Source organism: Schistocerca nitens, chromosome 1 (assembly GCF_023898315.1).
Source record: "Schistocerca nitens isolate TAMUIC-IGC-003100 chromosome 1, iqSchNite1.1, whole genome shotgun sequence".
NCBI classification, from domain to species: Eukaryota; Metazoa; Arthropoda; class Insecta; order Orthoptera; family Acrididae; genus Schistocerca; species Schistocerca nitens.
This window is the reverse complement of record NC_064614.1, coordinates 470,725,370-470,747,000: the sequence shown is the minus strand read 5'-3', so window position 1 is coordinate 470,747,000 and position 21,631 is coordinate 470,725,370.

The window sequence follows — 21,631 nt, the reverse complement described above, 5'->3', positions numbered from 1 at the left end:
TGAATCTGAGCACTAAATAGCCATTATGTGAGGAACTATTCCACGAAGTTTGATAAACATCGAGACTGTTGCTTCATTTCCGTCAGTGTAGTTTATTTCATTTCACCCCATAGGAGGTTAACTGTCTACGTTCTGAAAAAGCATGAGCCTGCCGCTGTGGCCGAGCGGTTCTAGGCACTACAGTCTGGAACCGCGCTGCTGCTACGGTCACAGGTTCGAATCCTGCCTCGGGAATGGATGTGTGTGATGTCCTTAGGTTAATTAGGTTTAACTAGTTCTAAATTCTAGGGGACTGATGACCTCAGATGTTAAGTCCAATAGTGCTTAAACCCATTTCAACCATTTTGAAAAACCATGAGCCAACTTGTCGTTTAGTTACATCACCAGCACACCGACTGGTACCAGCAGGCTGTCAGTTCACACCGCATGAACAAACATGCTTCCCATGTGAATGGCGTTATTTCTGTGTTAACGATGAGAAGTAACACTTTTAGTTCCTTTTTTTCACATTTCTTTCGAAAATGTCGCGTAAACTTGCTCCATGTTCAGAGCTAAAATGTTCTAAGTAATTTCAAGGTTCTAATTCGTGATTTAAACCTGAAGGTATGTAACACAGTGTCCAATTTTCGCTGGTTTAACTCAAGAGGTTTCCATTTTACCGTGGAATAACACACCGCAAGTCACTGCTTTTCGGGACCATAGTTCCTAAACTAATTATTTTACACATTATTTTTACACATATATCCCCTAGGTATTCATTCCTAGCTATCTGCTCGATGCGGATTAATAGATAATATATAACGCAATGCGTCTAATATGGTAAATTCTCTGGGCAGATTCACAAACAGGTTGGAGACTAATATTGAACTTTTTCGGCACAAGCAGCCGTGGAGTTTGATAATGCTAGTTGAGCCGCACGAGATGAACAAACATATTCCCAGATAGAAAACATAGAAAAGGTTCTATTAATGAAAATTTATTGCTTTTAATCTGTTTCAACAAAGCGAGTGTCTCATGTAAGATGTGAACACTACACTAATTGAAATGAAATTTTTTTTCTAAAAGGTGAAGAGTTTTTCTGATTCGTTTTAGGATGCTGTTTCAGGTAGAGCACTTAAAATGTTCAGTCAGATGCACTTTTGATCCGAAATGAGGAATTCTGTGAGATATGGGGAATGTACTTATTTTCTCGTTATAATAATTCCAGTGTCGTTTTTTTATGTTTTGCATTGTAAACGGCAACAAAAAGTTGTTTCGTTTTATAGTCTGTAATAGAGCTATATCTATAATTCTGTAATATTGTAATGTCGAGGCTTATATGTTTGTTTTATACATAGATTTTCACGCAAACTTCATCTGAAACGAATGATAAATCGACTGGTGCCTGCCTGCGTTTGCGAAATTTGGGGTTTCAAGAGATTGCGTTAATTCTTCTCACAACCTCTGTTACATCTGTGACGAATTTGTAGTTACATTCAACAACTCTTTTAAAAACAAGAGCATTTTGCGTATTCCTCACGAGGTCTAAGATTAAGGTGTTACTTTCCGTTTTGCGATGCTAATGATATGGCGGCAGTATCGAAATCAAAGTGACGGCTGTTACATTCGTTCAACACACGCCGACACAATTTTAAATCCCGAAAGGAACTTTGTTATCCCCACAATGAAACAGCGTTGCGTCCTGTGTCTCAAGGACCCGATATTCCTGTATCACTGCTGCTTGTTAGGTCGATGACGTGTTTCCACTTTCAGGGAATGAGACCACGAGACTTCTGTCGACGGTTATGAAGCCGTGAACTACCGTGAGCCGCAGTTGTTTCAACAATCCGAATTGGACAATTTGACCAGAGATCCGTCACTAGCAAAAGGAGCTGCGCAGTCAGCTTCTAGACTGCGGGGAAAGAACTTCTTAGCCACTGGAACTTCTTTCTCTTCGTTCAGAAACAGAAAAAAGATTTCAGTCCTACGTTTTTCACAACAATGACTTTGTGTACGTCTGCGGTTTTCCTGGTATGATTGAAAGGTCTGGAATTCAGCATGAGACAAAAGATTGGTGACTCTTCATTAATTCTTCACATAGAAGACTCAAAGCTGACCTACAGAACTGGAGCAAATGTTAGACATTCGTGCATTTGAAAGAGAAGTATGACTCTTTAGCTTTTACACTGGACAAGCTTAATTGCAAAGAACGATACATGATTAACAGGATGATTATACTGTGCATCACTGCTTACTGTGAGAATGGGACAGTCGTGTTAAATACAAATATTTGTTTCAGATAATCTAGCCAAGTAGAACACCAAACGCTGGAGGGAAAAACGTACTCTTCGATTCCTCGGTACACACAAAAAATAGTCTCCATTTCACCCTAAACTTGAGGTTATGAAATAAATTGTTATAGCCTTACCAAAAGACAGCAATTAAAGAACTGAAAGAAAATTTTTGAAGAGAAAATAAAGTCAGTTTTAAGACTCATATTTATTTATTTATTCATTTATTTATTTATTGTTCCGTGGGACTAAATTAAGGAGAAGGCTCCATGGTCATGGAACGAGTCAATACATGGAATTATAACACGATAGTATAAACAGATAAAATGAATATAAGTAACATATTCAGGCAACAATTCGTAAGTTTAAATAATGAAAAACAACAATGTAACACTGGAATGTGCTTAATTTTTCAGCTCTTCCAGGAGCTCCTCGACAGAATAGGAGTGATCCATGAGGAAACTCTTCAGTTTGGACTTAAAAGCGTTTGGGATACTGCTAAGATTTTTGAGTTCTTGTGGTAGCTTATTAAAAATGGATGCAGCAGAATAGTGCACTCCTTTCTGCACAAGAGTCAAGGAAGTGCATTCCACTTGCAGATTTGATTTCTGCCTAGTATTAACTGAGTGAAAGCTGCTAACTCTTGGGAATAAGCTAATATTGCTAACAACAAACGACATTGAAGAAAATATATACTGTGAGGGCAATGTCAGAATTCCCAGATTATTGAATAGGGGTCGACAAGAAGTTCTCGAACTTACACCACATATAGCTCGAACAGCCCGTTTTTGAGCCAAAAAAACCCTTTTTGAATCAGAAGAATTACCCCAAAAAATTATACCATATGACATAAGCGTATGAAAATATGCGAAGTAGACTACTTTTTGTATTGAACTGTTACTTTTTTCAGATACTGTTCTAATGATAAATAAAGCAGCATTTAGTTTCTGAACAAGATCCTGAACAAGGGCTTTCCACAACAGCTTACTATCTATCCGAACGCCTAGGAACTTGAACTGTTCCGTCTCGCTTATAATATGCCCATTCTGTCTGATCAAAATATCCATTCTTGTTGAATTGTGAGTTAGAAACTGTAAAAACTGAGTCTTACTGTGATTTAGCATCAAATTATTTTCCACAAGCCACGAACTTATTTCATGAACTACATTATTTGATAATGTTTCAATATTACACACATTATCCTTCACTACCAAGCTGGTGTCATCAGCAAACAGAAATATTTTTGAATCACCTGTAATACTAGAAGGCATATCATTTATATAAATAAGAAACAGCAGTGGCCCCAGCACCGACCCTTGGGGAACGCCCCACTTAACAGTGCCCCATTGGGACTGAACATCACTACCACTCTCAATACTGCGGAGAATTACCTTGTGCTTTCTGTTCTTAAGGTAAGAGGCAACCAATTGTAAGCTACTCGCCTTACTCCATAATGGTCCAACTTCTGCAGTAATATCTTGTGGTCAACACAGTCAAAAGCCTTCGATAAATCAAAGAAAACACCTACCGTTCACAACCTTTTATTTAATCCATCCAAAACCTCACAGAGAGAAGATAATATAGCATTTACAGTTGTTAAACCATTTCTAAAACCAAACTGTACATTTGACAGCAAAGTATGTGAATTTAAATGCTCCAGTAACCTTGTATATAAAACCCTCTCGATAACTTTAGCAAACACCGATGGCATAGAAATAGGTCTATAATTGTCAACATTATCCCTAACTCCCTTTTTATAAAGTGCCTTCACTCCCGAGCACTTTAACCGGTCAGGAAACCGACCACTCCTAAAGGAAAAGTTACAGATATGGCTAAGTACTGGGCTAACATACACAGAACAATACTTCAGTATTCTGCTTGATACCCCGTCAGCTCAAACCGTCTGACAGAAAGCATGGAAGACAGAAGAATGAAATGGGCCACCTACTTAGCACAAAATATGTATGTTGTTGTTGTGGTCTTCAGTCCTGAAACTGATTTGATGCAGCTCGCATGCCACTCTATCCTGTGCAAGCTTCTTCATCTCCCAGTACCTACTGGAGCCTACATCCTTCTGAATCTGCTTAGTGTACTCCTCTCTTGGTCTCCCTCTACGATTTTTACCCTCCACTCTGCCCTCCAATGCAAAATTTGTGATCCCTTGGTTCCTCAGAACATATCCTACCAACCAGTCCCCTCCCCAATTCTATTCAATACCTCCTCATTGGTTATGTGATCTACCCATCTGATTTTCAGCATTCTTTCGTAGCAACACATTTCGAAAGCTACTATTCACTTCTTGTCTAAACTATTTATCGTCCATATTTCACTTCCATACATGACTACACTCCATACAAATACTTTCAGAAACGACTTCCTGACACTTAAATCTATACTCGATATTAACAAATTTCTCTTCTTCAGAAACGCTTTCCTTGCCATTGCCAGTCTACATTTTATATCCTCTCTACTTCTACCATCATCAGTTATTTTGCTCCCCAAATAGCAAAACTCCTTTACTACTTTCAGTGTCTCATTTTCTAATCTAATTCCCTCAGCATCACCCGACTTAATTCGACTACATTCCATTACTCTCGTTTTGCTTTTGTTGATGTTCATCTTATGCCCTCCTTTCAAGACACTGTCCATTCCGTTCAACTGCTCTTCCAAGTCCTTTGCTGTCTCTGGCAGGATTACAAGGACATCGGCGAACCTCAAAGTTTTTATTTCTTCTCCATGGATTTTAATACCTACTCCGAACTATTCTTTTGTTTCCTTTACTGCTTGCTCAATATACAGATTGAATAGCATCGGGGAGAGGCTACAACCCTGTCTCACTCCCTTCCCAACCACTGCTTCCCTTTCATTTCCCTCGACCTCTATAACTGCCATCTGCTTTCTGTAGAAACTGTAAATAGCCTTTCGCTCCCTGTATTTTACCCCTGCCAACTACAGAATTTGAAAGAGAGTATTCCAGTCAACATTGTCAAAACTTTCTCTAAGTCTACAAATGCTAGAATCGTAGGTTTGCCTTTCCTTAATCTTTCTTCTAAGATAAGTCGTAGGGTCAGTATTGCCTCACGTGTTCCAACATTTCTACGGAATCCAAACTGATCTTCCCCGAGGTCGGCTTCTACCAGTTTTTCCATTCGTCTGTAAAGAATTCGCGTTGTTATTTTACAGCTGTGACTTACTAAACTGATAGTTCGGTTATTTTCACATCTGTCAACACCTGCTTTCTTTGGGATTGGAATTATTATATTCTTCTTGAACTCTGAGGGAATTTCGCCTGTCTCATAGATCTTGCTCACCAGATGGTATAGTTTTGTCAGGTCAGGCTCTCCCAAGGCTGTCAGTAGTTCTAATGGAATGTTGTCTACTCCTGGGGCCTTGTTTCGACTTAGGTCTTTCAGTGCTCTGTCAAACTCTTCACGCAGTATCGTAAATATGTGGTACGGAAAAACAAATGTATCAATAAAGTGATAAAGAATGCCGGAAAGGAAAATAACGATTTTCTAAACACAAAAATTGGGAAACCCATAACGAAAAACTGTGGAACAATTATTTTATCTTGGAATGTACGGTAAAAACTGATATCAACAAACTGAGTAGCCGAAGAAACAAGAATCATCTGAAATCTGATGCTACAAAACGATGTTAAAAATTATATGTACAGATAAAGTTAAAAAAAGTCACGAGGAAATGGGAAACATTTACTAGAAAGGAAACTTAGTTTAATGGTGCACGTACTAATACATTCGTGAATACTTCCTTTGATACAAGAAGGAGCAGTATAAAGAAGAAAGTATACGTAAGGACTAGATAGACAATAGATCTCGGAGATAGCAGATACAAGGAAATGAAGGGATCACCTCACAGTATGCATTAAAACCGTCAAATGGCCTACTACTTAATAAAAAATGTTCTTTTGTCACCCTGATCCTGAATGCGATCCTGCTAGTCAGCTCGACGTATAGATGACTGGGAAATCCTGGGAAATAGCTTTCAGTGGAAATCGGGCATGATGGATCACGGAAATAGAGAACAACACACGCACTGATACTATCTTGCCCTCAGACCAGTATTATAATTTGGTTTATAAGTTTCCCATTCGTTTCATGAAAGTTGAGTCACTACATAATTTATGATACCATTTTAAGCGAAAATGATAACAGACTAAACTACTGCGAAGGATGCAAACAGGAAAGAGTTCTGTATTGCGATATTACTCCTCATAGGACATATGCTGTCCAACAAGTTTCTATAAGGGCAGTCAAATGAAAGCGAGACGGATGGCAAAAAGTAAGTAAACAGTTTATTATTTTAAAAGTAATCGCCATAACTGTTAATAAATCTAGCCCACTGTGAGACAAGACGGTCAGTGACTTCAGGGGAAAATATTTGCGGTTACCTATGGAACCATGATGGCGTCCAGGCGTGCAGCTCTTCGTCCGAAGCAAATTGAAGGCCACGAATGTATTTCTTCAGGGCTCCAAAAATCTGGAGTGTCAATGTGGAGAGATAGGGACTATATGGGGGATGTGTAAAGGGCTTTCCAGCGAAACTTCTGCAGCGCACACGAAACAACCTTGGCAACTTGCGGAAAGGAATCTTGTTATCAGCTTGTTTCGACTGCGCTGTAGAAGTCTCACTGGAGACTCTTACACATCCTCCATACAGTCCCGATCTCTCTGCATGAGGTTTCCATAGTTTTTGAGCACTGAAGGTGCACGCCTGAATACAGTCACGGTTCTGTAGCCAAACGCAACAATGTTTCCATGAAGGCATTAACCAACTTGTCCCACAGTGGATTAAATTTATTAATAGTTATGGCAATTAATTTTGCAGTCATAAATAGTTTACTTACTGTTTTTTGTCTTTTTTTCATTTTACTGTCCCTTACATCTTAGTATCCTTACTTATTTTTTATGTACACGTTTGCGATTCCAAAAACTCGTTACATGAATTATTTGTAGTGTGAATTAAAAATGACTGAACAACACATGTGTATTTCCATAAAAGGAGAATCTTTTACTGCAAGTGAAATAAATGCTAACAACATCAAAATTCCTTCCTGCTCAAATGCTGATACCGCCCACATAAAAGTCACTGAACACGATTGTAGTCATAAAGATGACTATAATGTGTTGGCGCTTGTCGACGTAATAGAACGTCTTTCGCAAAAAAGTAATCAGTTGATAATTTTTAAAGAATTATTACCTTCCATAGATGAAATATTTTCTTAAGAAATATTCCGGAGAAAAAAGGCTGCAACTAATTCGAAGAGTGGAGGGCAAGTCTATAGTCACTGTGGTTGAAAAAAGAAGTGTTCCCTCGCGCATGTCAAAGTGTCATAACAGTTGACGTTGTAGTAATAAGTAATGTTGTACAGAATAATGTTAAACACATAATTTATGTAGAAGTTGATTATTGGAATTAGTTGGAGAAATTTAGACAAGTAATTAAAATACAGGGAAGAAGAAAGAAAATCTTTGAGGTTTGTCAGTGACATTGTAATTCTGTCAAAGAGAGCAAAGGACTTGGAGAAGCTGTTGAATGAAATGACTAGCGTCTTGAAAAGCGATTATTATATGAAGATCAACAAAAGTAAAACAAGGGTAATAGGATGTGGTCGAATTAAATAAAGTGTTTGTGAAGGAATTAAATTAAAAAATGAGACACTAAAAATAGTAGGTGAGTTCTGCTATTTGGGCATTTGGGCAGCAAAAAAAAAAAAAACAACGGAAAAAGAAAGATGACCAACGTATATGTATAGAAGGTAAAAAATTTGGAATGGCTATAACACGAAAAACATTTCTGAAAAAGAGAAAGAGGAATTTAGTAACATCAAACATAAATTTAAGTGTTAAAAAGCCTTTCCTGTAGATATTCGTCTGGAGTGTAGCATTGTCCGTAAGTAATATATGTAAAAATGTAAGAAGATAAACTTTTGAAATTTGGTGCTACAGGAGAAAGTTGAAGATAAGTTTGGTAGATAGAGTAACTAACGGTGACATAATGAATTGGTAGGAGACATTCTGAGAGCTTAAGGTATCATCATTTTGCTAATAGAGTAATGAGTGGGACGAAAAAATTTTGGAGGGAGGCCAAGAGATGAATATGTTGAAATGCATGTAGATTGCAGTGGTTATTTGGAGACGAGGAGAAGTGCACAAGACTTGGGAGCCGTCGACAGCTGCATCAAAGCAGTGTTCAGATTGAAGATCACAACAAATCACATTATTTTCTGTTCTGACTTGGAACATACATTTCGTTTTAAGTTGAATGGTTTATTTACATGTGCATTTACATGAGCTTCCTCTTATTTTGTCATTTATCATACTATTATTTCTCCTGTTTTGACTTATACATTAAAAAGTTACATTTTTTGTCTTATCGTAGTAAAAATATTTTTATTCGATATTGGCCATCAGTGTATGCCGAATGTCGACATTAGAAGGTGTTGGGAGGTGGCATGTCACTCTGGTCAGAATGTTCTTATAACTGCATGTGTAACCTTAGAGAACTTGTACTTGAGGGGTCGTAGTGGAGGTGATGAAAAACAGGAAGAAAGATGAACTGTGGACTTCTGGCTGAAGTCCTCCCCTCCTCCCACTTAGCTAGGGCATAAGGGCGCCGGTTCACAAAACACTTTACCTGTCACAGGCAGCAGTCCATCACGAAGGCGGCCAGTTGGCGGATAATGGGTGGAGGAAGCCATTTAAGAGAGACTGCTGTGAACTGAGCTTTTGTGCAAGCGGTGGGAAGGTCATTAAATTCTATGCCTTCTCATGTTATGTTAGAAGATGGGAAGATATGGACAGAGCAGATGGTGTACGTGTTTAGTGGATGATGATGATGATGATGTTTGGTTTGTGGGGCGCTCAACTGCGCGGTTATCAACGCCCGTACAAATACCCAAACTTTGCTCAATCCATTCTCGCCACTTTCATGAATGATGATGAAATGATGAGGACAACACAATCAGTCATCTCGAGGCAGATGAAAATCCATGACCCGCGGGGGATCGAACCCGGGACTCCGTGCTCGGGAAGCGAGAACGCGACCGAGAGGCCACTCGCTGCGGACCGTGTTTAGCGGAGGCAAGTCTGAGACCCCCCTCCCCTCCCCCCCCCCTGATGCCAGGAAGTCGCCAGGTTCTTTTAGCGAGCTGCAAAAACATATATTTTACAGGCATGACTGTCTGGGAAGCTTAACAGCCTTCTTTCAGAAATTGGAAATGGTCAGCCTGGAAAGATTAGTTTTCTCCACAAACGGGGGACTGTGGTACCAGCTAAGTAAATGTTTTTTGCCAAAACTTGGCCATGCTCTCTATTATAAAATCTTATTTCTTCAGACAAGCGTGATTATGAGTCACTGATTGGCTCCTCTCAGGATATGAAAAGTTCCCAGCATGGGAATCCCGGTGCTGTGTCCGGATTGTTACCTGGCCAACAGAATAGTTACTAGTAGAGATCCAACTAGTAGTGGGTAGTTAGATTGGTTTGTGCAATGTGGGGGCTGTTTTGTTTTTGTTAAGTGAACTTAAACATCGAGGCTTGGTGTAAAGTGGTTGTGATTCTTTGTCTTATCTTGTGGTCCTCCCCTGGTGGAGAACTTCAGGTCTTTTCCTAGCAGAGGAGACTTTTGGTCTGTATCTTGCGGTGGACTAAGGGCCAGTGGCAGTTTCCAACTGTACCACCAGTGGAACTGTATATCATATCACGAGGGTGAACTCATTCTTCCTGTGTTAGCGATCTGACGTTTGGCAATTCCAGCATGCACTGTCATCCCTGAGAATCAAATTTGTTTGGCCAGACCAGTGAACAGGTGTACCTTACACTGAAACCTTCGGAAATTTCAGGGCTCTGGTAGGGAAGTTTCCCGCGTTCTGATAATCAGAACGCCTGACAGTGTATTTTGCAAATTCAAAGAACATAACAGCTGCAGCAGCACACTGCTCATCAACCATAGCACCTGTTTTCTGCTGCTGCCTGAATCGAGGTGAAGCAGTAAAACGCTACTGCACCAGCATAGGATTGTTAAATGCTATTTACAGGTCCCAGTTCTCAGGTGAACCATAGTTTTTGTTATATTTGGTCAGAGTTGATTCCATTTGAACGGAGTTAGGCCTCACAGTGGATTCATGTAAACGAAGTCAGATTGCATTGTAAAAGGGATTAATTCAGGGAAATATTTGCATAGATTCTACCCCAATGTGTGCTTTGCCATACAAAAAACATTCCTTTTCTGACCTGTATTTGTCATTTTTGTATAAGATTAATCAGCTAGTTGTAGTTACGAAAAGATTAATAAAACGTGTCTCTATTTTGTAAACTTAAATACGAAATTGTTCTCATTCATACTCCCTCAATTTTTCACTGTTTTTTTATATTGTGGCGGACATGGGTACATCAACAATTTAGGGTTCAATCTTATTAAATTAATTAATTTTATTATTAATTTGAGTTCTAAAAGTCTCTTTATTTAAAAATAATAACATTTAGCATCACTCAGACACATACCTATCGTTAAAGCAAGCGACGGCTTGCAGCATAAGTTATCTTCACAACTAAAGATTTTAATACCTTTAAAACCATATAAGATACACTCCTGGAAATGGAAAAAAGAACACATTGACACCGGTGTGTCAGACCCACCATACTTGCTCCGGACACTGCGAGAGGGCTGTACAAGCAATTACCACACGCACGGCACAGCGAACACACCAAGAACCGCGGTGTTGGCCGTCGAATGGCGCTAGCTGCGCAGCATTTGTGCACCGCCGCCGTCAGTGTCAGCCAGTTTGCAGTGGCATACGGAGCTCCATCGCAGTCTTTAACACTGGTAGCATGCCGCGACAACGTGGACGTGAACCGTATGTGCAGTTGACGGACTTTGAACGAGGGCGTATAGTGGGCATGCGGGAGGCCGGGTGGACGTACCGCCGAATTGCTCAACACGTGGGGCGTGAGGTCTCCACAGTACATCGATGTTGTCGCCAGTGGTCGGCGGAAGGTGCACGTGCCCGTCCACCTGGGACCGGACCGCAGCGACGCACGGATGCACGCCAAGACCGTAGGATCCTACGCAGTGCCGTAGGGGACCGCACCGCCACTTCCCAGCAAATTAGGGACACTGTTGCTCCTGGGGTATCGGCGAGGACCATTCGCAACCGTCTCCATGAAGCTGGGCTACGGTCCCGCACACCGTTAGGCCGTCTTCCGCTCACGCCCCAACATCGTGCAGCCCGCCTCCAGTGGTGTCGCGACAGGCGTGAATGGAGGGACGAATGGAGACGTGTCGTCTTCAGCGATGAGAGTCGCTTCTGCCTTGGTGCCAATGATGGTCGTATGCGTGTTTGGCGCCGTGCAGGTGAGCGCCACAGTCAGGACTGCATACGACCGAGGCACACAGGGCCAACACCCGGCATCATGGTGTGGGGAGCGATCTCCTACACTGGCCGTACACCACTGGTGATCGTCGAGGGGACACTGAATAGTGCACGGTACATCCAAACCGTCATCGAACCCATCGTTCTACCATTCCTAGACCGGCAAGGGAACTTGCTGTTCCAACAGGACAATGCACGTCCGCATGTATCCCGTGCCACCCTACGTGCTCTAGAAGGTGTAAGTCAACTACCCTGGCCAGCAAGATCTCCGGATCTGTCCCCCATTGAGCATGTTTGGGACTGGATGAAGCGTCGTCTCACGCGGTCTGCACGTCCAGCACGAACGCTGGTCCAACTGAGGCGCCAGGTGGAAATGGCATGGCAAGCCGTTCCACAGGACTACATCCAGCATCTCTACGATCGTCTCCATGGGAGAATAGCAGCCTGCATTGCTGCGAAAGGTGGATATACACTGTACTAGTGCCGACATTGTGCATGCTCTGTTGCCTGTGTCTATGTGCCTGTGGTTCTGTCAGTGTGATCATGTGATGTATCTGACCCCAGGAGTGTGTCAATAAAGTTTCCCCTTCCTGGGACAATGAATTCACGGTGTTCTTATTTCAATTTCCAGGAGTGTATTAACAAATAGTTTTCAGCATGTGATAACTCAAAACTTCTGCTTCCTCATTCATACTCATCAATGTTCAAAAAATGTGTGTGAAATCTTATGGGACTTAACTGCTAAGGTCATCAGTCCCTAAGCTTACACACTACTTAACCTAAATTATCCTAAGGACAAACACACACACCCATGCCCGAGGGAGGACTCGAACCTCCGCCGGGACCAGCCGCACAGTTCATGACTGCAGCGCTCCGGACCGCTTGGCTAATCCCGCGCGGCCATACACATCAATGTGTGCACCCTTAGTGTGTGTGTGTGAAATCTTATGGGACTTAACTACTAAAGTCATCAGTCCCTAAGCTTACACACTACTTAACCTAAATTATCTTAAGGACAAGCACACACACCCATGCCCGAGGGAGGATTCGAACCTCCGCTGGGACCAGCCGCACAGTCCATGACTGCAGCGTCTTAGACTGCTCGGCTAATCCCGTCCGGTTCACCCTTAGTGGTATGGGTAATGTCTGGTTGGAAATCCAATATCTCTCCACGTAAGATTCAAGATATACATGGTGAAATATGCAAATGCATTACGTATTCGTGCCTTCAAGTATAGTAGGTCTCTAACCTTGCTTAGGTACACCAAATCCTTTACAAAAGAAGTCTAGTGGTGTGAGGTCAGGGGATTGTGGCGGCGACACACTGAGCTTTCTCCTCTAGCGTCCATATTTTATGAAGTTTTCAAGTTCAATTTTGCATTTGAAAGTTATTAAAGTGTTAAACTGTAAAGATAATTTATGGACACCCTTTATATGATTTAAATAGCAAACACTGTCACAGTTAGCTGCTTTGTTTCATTATTTAAATCATGAATGGGGTATTTGTAGACTTCCAAAAATCATCGATTATGATGAATGAAATTAAGTTATACCGACATTTGTTGAACATCATAGGTAGAATATCGATATTTCCCAGGTATGGTTCTTTCACATTAATATATACATTTGCATTTTTGTAATAAATTTTTTAATACTCTGTAAGTGAAAAATAACTTTAAATTATTGACCTAGTCCATATTTTTCAGGACCATTCCGCTTAGAATCTGTGGAATTAATATTATCATTTAATTTATTTTTTAAATATCAATTAATATGAATTACTTTTTTCGTCCTGACATGTTCCACACCCCCGTGGGCGGAAACATCGTGGAACAAAACAAATTGAAAATTTGACCAGTACGTGACGCTGTAAGCGTCAGCTTATGCACAGGAGCAGGCGCGCGGCACATAGGTGTTCCTCAGTTTGCGGCCGAGACATCCAACACGACTCCTACATGAAGCATCGCGCGCTGCAGCTAAAGCTCTTTTACAAGAATGAAGACTGTGCGCCAGTAGCCCGCAGATGCTCCGGACACTCGAGGGTATGAAAAAAATGATTGGTCCAATGTCTGCTAAGGGTCTGGACAAAGTGATTACAAAATTCGGAAAGAAAGATTCTTTTGAAGTGGAATGTGGCAGAGGGAGGAAAGCAGTTGATCCGACGCCTTTCGAACATGTGGCCACAGCTCTGCAGGAAGGGTCGAGCGGTGGCGTGCAGACATGCACAGCAGTGGCCGCACCGAAAACCACACAAAAAATGGGTCAAATGGCTCTGAGCGCTATGGGACTTAACATCTTAGGTCATCAGTCCCCTAGAACTTAGAACTACTTAAACCTAACTAACCTAAGGACATCACACACATCCATGCCCGAGGCAGGATTCGAACCTGCGACCGTAGAGGTCGCGTGGTTCCAGACTGTAGCGCATAGAACCGCTCGGCCACACCGGCCGGCCAACTGCAGCTAATTCAAGAAGTGCAGGGCAAAGCTATACACGCCATAAGCGCAAAAATAAGTGTTCCACGACTAAATTCAGTTTTAAAAGCAGGGGAGTCTCGTAGAGATCAAAGTGTCATAACAATTTAAGTTGTTAAGTTGTTGGAATGAACCAGGTTGTATAACGGCAGTCACATAACTGAACAAGTTTGTCATTGGTATTATTTTCTTTTCGCCCTTAAAATGTACTGTTCCTTTTAAGGTCAACAGTTTATTTACGTGTGTTGGTAGTTAAGCTTTCTCCTTTCTAAACATATATCAATATTTTTCAGTAATAAAGTGTGATATAAGAATGTAGCAAAAGGTTTTTCTTCTACATTCATCCTCAGTGCATGGTTAATATCGACATTTCTCGGTGTACGTAATAAATAAGAATGTCTAGCAAATATTTCGGACGTACAAAAGGTGGCTAAGCGAATTTTTGAAATTCTCTAATTTCGGTCTTTCACTGCAACAGACTCTTTACTTTCGCCGCTGCGTCGTATTCTACAGTATGTATAACTTTAGCGTGGCCGGCATCACACTAACAATGTCATCAAACAGCTAGACATTTTCATCAGACATCTGCTGTCATCAACTATGCTTCCAGTAATTTCCTTAAATACCACATGAGATGGAGAACGAATAAGGGAAGTATCAATGGAAATTTTATTTCGTTTCCAGTCTCTCTTATTTTCACATGACCTGTTATGTACTAAAATAGGTCATGTTGCTGCTACATAAAATGTTTCCATAGTATTTTAAAGAGCAGTAACATGTTACAGTATAGCTAGAACTGATCTGAATTAAGTCTGAATAGTAAAATGTAAGGACTACATGTGCATAAATCAATGCTTAAGTAATAGTTCACATTAATTTGCAAATACAGGGTGTTACAAAAAGGTACGGCCAAACATTCAGGAAACATTCCTCACACACAAATAAAGAAAAGATGTTATGTGGACATGTGTCCGGAAACGCTTAATTTCCATGTTAGAGCTCATCTTAGTTTCGTTCTTCTACCTACGCTCAATGGATCACGTTATCATGATTTCATACGGGATACTCTACCTGTGCTGCTAGAACATGTGCCTTTACAAGTACGACACAACATGTGGTTCATGTACGATGGAGCTCCTGCACATTTCAGTCGAAGTGTTCCTACGCTTCTCAACAACAGATTCGGTGACAGATGGATTGGTAGAGGCGGACCAATTCCATGGCCTCCACGCTCTCCTGACCTCAACCCTCTTGACTTTCATTTATGGGGGCATTTGAAAGCTCTTGTTTACGCAACCCCGGTACCAAATGTAGAGACTCTTCGTGCTCGTATTGTGGACGGTTGTGATACAATACGCCATTCTCCAGGGCTGCATCAGTGCATCAGGGATTCCATGCGACGGAGGGTGGATGCATGTATCCTCGCTAACGGAGGACATTTTGAACATTTCCTGTAACAAAGTGTTTGAAGTCACGCTGGTACGTTCTGTTGCTGTGTGTTTCCATTCCATGATTAATGTAATTGGAAGAGAAGTAATAAAATGAGCTCTAACATGGAAAGTAAGCGTTTCCGGACACATGTCCACATAACATATTTTCTTTGTTTGTGTGTGAGTAATGTTTCCTGAAAGTTTGGCCGTACCTTTTGTAACACCCCATATACGAGGGACGTTCAATACATAATGCAACACATTTTTTCTGAAAACAGGTTGGTTTTATTCAGGGTTCCAATATCCCATATTATTCCCCATTCTTACGGCTACAAAACCCTGTTTATCAGTGTATACATGCAGACTGAAGCAACGAATGAAAATTTGTACCAAGGCCAGGATTCCAACGCAGGGCTCCTGTGCACTAGACAGATTCACTGACCACTACGCCACCCTGGCACAGTGGCTGTGCATAACTGCCTCTCCCTCGTCAATCCAAATTCCGATTCATATCTCGGCCCAGTTGGTATTCCCCTAAACTCAAACAGCACTCCAGAGGCTCTCCGACTGTATTGGAATAGCGCCCCAGCGTCGAATGAAACGAGGGATCCCGCATTAAACCCAGGCTGTAATCAAATGAAACTAGAGGTTTCGAGAGACCTCTTCCAGTCTCAAACGTCTATGATGTATATATACAGCTTGAAGCCACGAAAAACAATCTCCATTCAATGCGACGGCCATACGCCATCTAATAGGAAGAGGTTGTATGCCCACATGGTACCACACCACTGGTCAACATCGGGGCTAACGTCTTGCTGCATCAGTAACCTCCCCATCATACACGTACTGCTTCTCTCGGAACACATCCCTCAGCGAGCCAAAGATATGGAACTCGGAAGATGCGAGATGCGGACTGTAGGGTGGATAAAGAATAACAGTCCAATGAACTGTTGTGGGCTCCTTTTGTGTGCGCAGACTTCATTGGGGCCTTGCATTGTCAGGGAGAAGGAGAAGTTGTTTTGCAATTTTGTTTTTTGGTGTCTGTATATGTGAGATCCCAGAGGACCGTCTCCATGAGTTTACCGGCTGAGGGTACAGTTTTGAACTTCTTCTTCAGAGGAGACACGATGTGTTACCACTTCGTGAATTGCCGTTTTGTTTTCGATTCGAACGGTGAAGCCATGTTTCGTCTCCTGTGATGATGTTCTACACAAAATTATATGAATACATAGTGCATGTTTTTTCGGACATAACCGAAAGAGCAGACATCACGCATTCATATAATTGATTCGCTTCGATGGGTAATGTATCCATCATCTTCAGTGCGGATGCATAGTTATGTTGGGCCTTCTGCGGAAATCTCACTGTAGTGAGCTTGGAAGAAACAGACTCCGCCCACTCATGTAACTGATTCGCATCGATGGGCTATCAGTCTACCACCTTCAGTGGGGATATACAGTTCCGTTCGGCCTCGTGAGGGATCTCACACTAGTGAGCACGGAGATGGCGCTAGATAGGAATGTTGACCGGCCGGGAGGCGTTCAGAGATAGTCCGCACAGTTGCAGTAAACACTATGTCCGAGTGGCGCAGCAGTTAACTCAACTGCCTAGTAAGCAGGAGATCTCGGATTCGAATTCTGGCCCAGCAATCATTTTCACTCGTCGCCGCTGATTGCGTTCCTTTCCACCCCCCGCCCCCTTCTAACTTCAATTTACGTAATACGACAAAAAATTGTAACGATCAGCCTCGTAATGCGCAGATAATTCAGCACATATGGTCCCTCGTTGTTCGTTACGGTCTTCTGTGTTTGATTGTGATCCGTGGATGACCTCGAATGAGAGTGTCCGCACGTTCCAGCACTGCAGGAACCACAGCTGCGTGCGGCTTGTCGGCACGCGGGAGATCGGACATGTTTGCACGACCTTGGGCGATGATGACAGACGCCTCGTCCACCGCCTGACTGAGCTTTTGTTCACTGCCAGTCTCCATGGACAATCTGTAAACGCCTATAAATGTCTGCGATACTGTGGTTATTAGCCAAAAGGAACTGAGTGACAGTTTTTTGCTTCGAACGCATCTCCGTTACAGACACCATTTTGAAGGCTACCTATAGCGCCTCCTACTATCGGAACTTGATGAAACTAAACGGGCTGAAGCACAAATATTCCACGATGTCCCACAACAAAGCCCGAATTTTTTCAACCGAAACTGGCCGAGAAAAAAATGTGTTGCATTACTTATTGAACTCCCCTCTTAGAAGAAACTAGAATGAGGAAGGGAATTTGTGTCTCATCGCAAGCGCCGTCAAGCTCCATACTGCGTCAATGTACCGAGAAGTCACCTGTGTCCTCATTTGTACTGATGTAGGGAACTGCCAAGCAGTCCATCAAGTGTGTCCCAGACTCTGAATTACTGGAGTTTTGACTGCCGTTATGGGACCTCTTCCTATCTAGAAAAGTGATGCTAAGTTACTGATAATGATACGTATAGTTAGGGGCTGATTATGTTTAATTAAATCTAGCGGTAATACTTTCTGTGCAAAAGTTATAATTCGCCTTTATGTGTGCTCAAGGTCGACAGCGTTCGCGAGTGGTCTAGTCCCGCATTCTGAACACCTGCCACTCCCCATTTTTGTGGTGACGGTGTCAGTCCTTCCCTACATATTCATCCTTCAGTCTGACACATCGTTTCGAATCTTACCAGGGACGCTGGTTGTAGAAGTGTGTGTTTTGGATACTCAGAGAACGTTCCACTCGCAAATCACCTCGTCCTCATTCTGCGAAGACCTGCAATGGTTTCTTTATTACATTAAACAGAAAGAAACCAGTGCGTGCCATGTCAGGGGAATGTGGAGGTGAGGCAAAACACATTAGCCCAAAGTAGCAGCGTGTGCGACTGTGTTTTACACAGAATGAGCTGGGGTGTTGTCGTGGAGCAAGAACACTTCCTTGTACGAGTACATCCTTCTGCGACGCTTCCTCTCCACAGCCTCCCGCCTGCTCGTCGGGAGATTTCAGTAGTATCCTTCTGTGATGGTTTGCTCCTTACGAACATGATATTTTGACACCACACCATGGCATTCCCAAAAAACTCAGCATCACCTTGCCCGATGATGGTTGGACATTCACCTTTGTCGGTGGTGTGAATCCACATGTTTCTTCTGCTGTTAACAAATCAATGTGCTGATTGCGAGTTCTTTGAGATCAGCTGTATTTGGAAGAGGTTGTAAGCAGGCTGTTTAGGTTTTCATGTTGGTAACGTCACGTAGCGCTCTGTATGAAAATCACTGACTGTGCTGTGTGCAGTCTGTGGCTGGTTGGTATTGTTCGAATATTCGCTATTGTAGTGTTGGACAGTTGGATGTGAACAGCGCGTAGCGTTGCGCAGTTGGAGGTGAGTCGCCAGCAGTGGTGGATGTGGGGAGAGAGATGGCGGAGTTTTGAGAGCGGATGATCTGGACGTGTGTCCATCAGAGATACTAAATTTGTAAGAATGGATGTCATGAACTGATATATAATGACTTTTGACCACTATTAAGGTAAATACATTGTCTGTTCTCTATCAAAATCTTTCATTTGTAACTATGCCTATCAGCAGTTAGTGCCTTCAGTAGTTAGAATATTTTATTTAGCTGGCAGTATTGGCGCTCGCTGTATTGCAGTAGTTCGAGTAACGCAGTTTTTTGTGAGGTAAGTGATTCATGAAAGGTATAGGTTATTGTCAGTCAGGGCCATTCTTTTGTAGGGATTATTGAAAGTCAGATTGCGTTGCGCTAAAAATATTGTGTGTCAGTTTAGTGTTGATCAGAATAAGTAAAGAGCGAAATGTCTGAGTACGTTCAGTTCTGCTCAGCTGTTTGAAAATCAAATAACGTAAGGGGTTTATCAGCACAGTCATTCATAAATTTTTCTAAGGCGATGTTTCAAGGTGTACTGTCAGTTGATGACACATGAAAATTTATTTCGGACCGGGACTCTAACCTGGATTTCTCGCTTATGGCGAGTGATCGCCTTAATTACTTCGGCTACCCGTGCAAGAATGAGACTATTTGTTCGACGTCATTACCCTCTTTTTGCCAATCTAGACTCGTAATATTTATTCTACAATGCAGGCATGCTTGTCTGAAAAGTTTCTGCCTGGGTTCAGCCGGATTTTTGAATGGGTGTCGCGCAACCTAACGGGAGGTGTCTTTGTTATCTTCAAAATGTGAAGCAAAATGTTGACAATTGTTCCGTGACTCATTTTCACTGTTTCCACTTCCTGTGCGATTCTCGGTTCTCTACAGAGAGGTGGTCTGCTATGTGGTGTCACCGTCAGACACCACACTTTCTAGGTGGTAGCATTTAAATTGGCCGCGGTCAGTTAGTATACGTCGGACCCGCGTGTCGCCACTATCAGTGATTGCAGATCGAGCGCCGCCACACGGCAGGTCCAGAGAGACTCCCTAGCACTCGCCCCAGTTGTACAACCGACTTTGCTAGCGATGGTTCACTGACTACATACGCTCTCATTTGCAGAGACGACAGTTTAGCATAGCCTTCAGCTACGTCATTTGCTACGACCTAGCAAGGCGCCATATTCAGTTACTACGAATGTGTTCTGAACAGATAATATTGTGAATCATGTACCGTCAAGAGCGACGTTCATCATTAATGGATTAAAGTATCAAACTAAATACGACCGCTTTCTGAATTCTAATCCCTTGTCATGTTCCAGACCTCACGTCAGTATATTTCTTCCCTCCTCACGCCAGCTTGCGTGAGCTAAAACGCGTGCATTTCGGCCTCCATCAGTAACTCTTCTGCCAACACAACAAGCTACTTAATTTTTCTTCATTCAGGCTTGCCTGACCACACTGGAAGCGTCTGCACCACCTAACTGCTGTGCAAAATTATGGTGCATTTTTGTCGTACACATCCACGAACACAGGATTGTTTGTTAAACGCTTGTCCCCTTAAAATGCAGAAAGCGAATTGTCGAACGCTACTGCATTTTGCCATTTTGATTTCGTTCCTCTACATCTTCATACGGTATTGTGACACAAAAATTTCAATGTGTACCATGATTGCAACCATGTACCTGCAAAGGCACAACGAAAGCAGGTTGGTTTTATTCACGATTCCAATACACCGTATTATTCCCTACTCTTTTGGCTACAAAACCTTATTTTTCAACACAATCTCGGCCTTACGCCTCTATGGTTCAAATGGCTCTGAGCACTATGGGACTTAACATCTGGGGTCATCAGTCCCCTCGAACTTAAAACTACTTAAACCTAACTAACCTAAGGACATCACACAGCCGGCCGAAGTGGCCGTGCGGTTCTAGGCGCTGCAGTCTGGAACCGCGAGACCGCTACGGTCGCAGGTTGGAATCCTGCCTCGGGCATGGATGTGTGTGATGCCCTTAGGTTAGTTATGTTTAAGTAGTTCTAAGTTCTAGGGGACTGACGACCTCAGAAGTTGAGTCCCATAGGGCTCAGAGCCATTTGAACCATTTGACATCACACACATCCATGCCGGAGGCAGGATTCGAACCTGCGACGGTTCCGGACTGAAGCGCCTACAACCGCTCGTCTAGCGCGGCCGGCGGGCATCTATGGGCACATTACAATTATACTGGTCGACGTCGATGACGACGTCTTGTTGCACCAATAGACTCCCCATCAACAACATACTGCTTCCCCTGGAGTGCATCCTTCATTTGGCCAAAGAGATAGGAGTCGGAAAGTGCGAGATCGGGTCTGCAGGGTGGATGAGGAAGAACAACACGATTAAGTTTTGTGAGTTCCTCCTGGGTGTGCAGATTTGTGTGAGGACTTGCGCTATGATGGGTAGGAGAGGTTCGTCTGAATTTTTGTGATGACGAACAGATTGCAGGAGTCACGTGTGTGTGCGGCCGGCCGGCACACTTGAGATCGGACAGGTTTGCGCGACTTTGCTGCGATGACAGATGCCTCGCCCAACGACTCGCCGTCCTTTTGTTCACCGCCAGGCCCTGTAGCCACTCTGTAAGCGCCTATGAATATCTGCGATGTTTGGTTTTTCCACCAAATAAACTC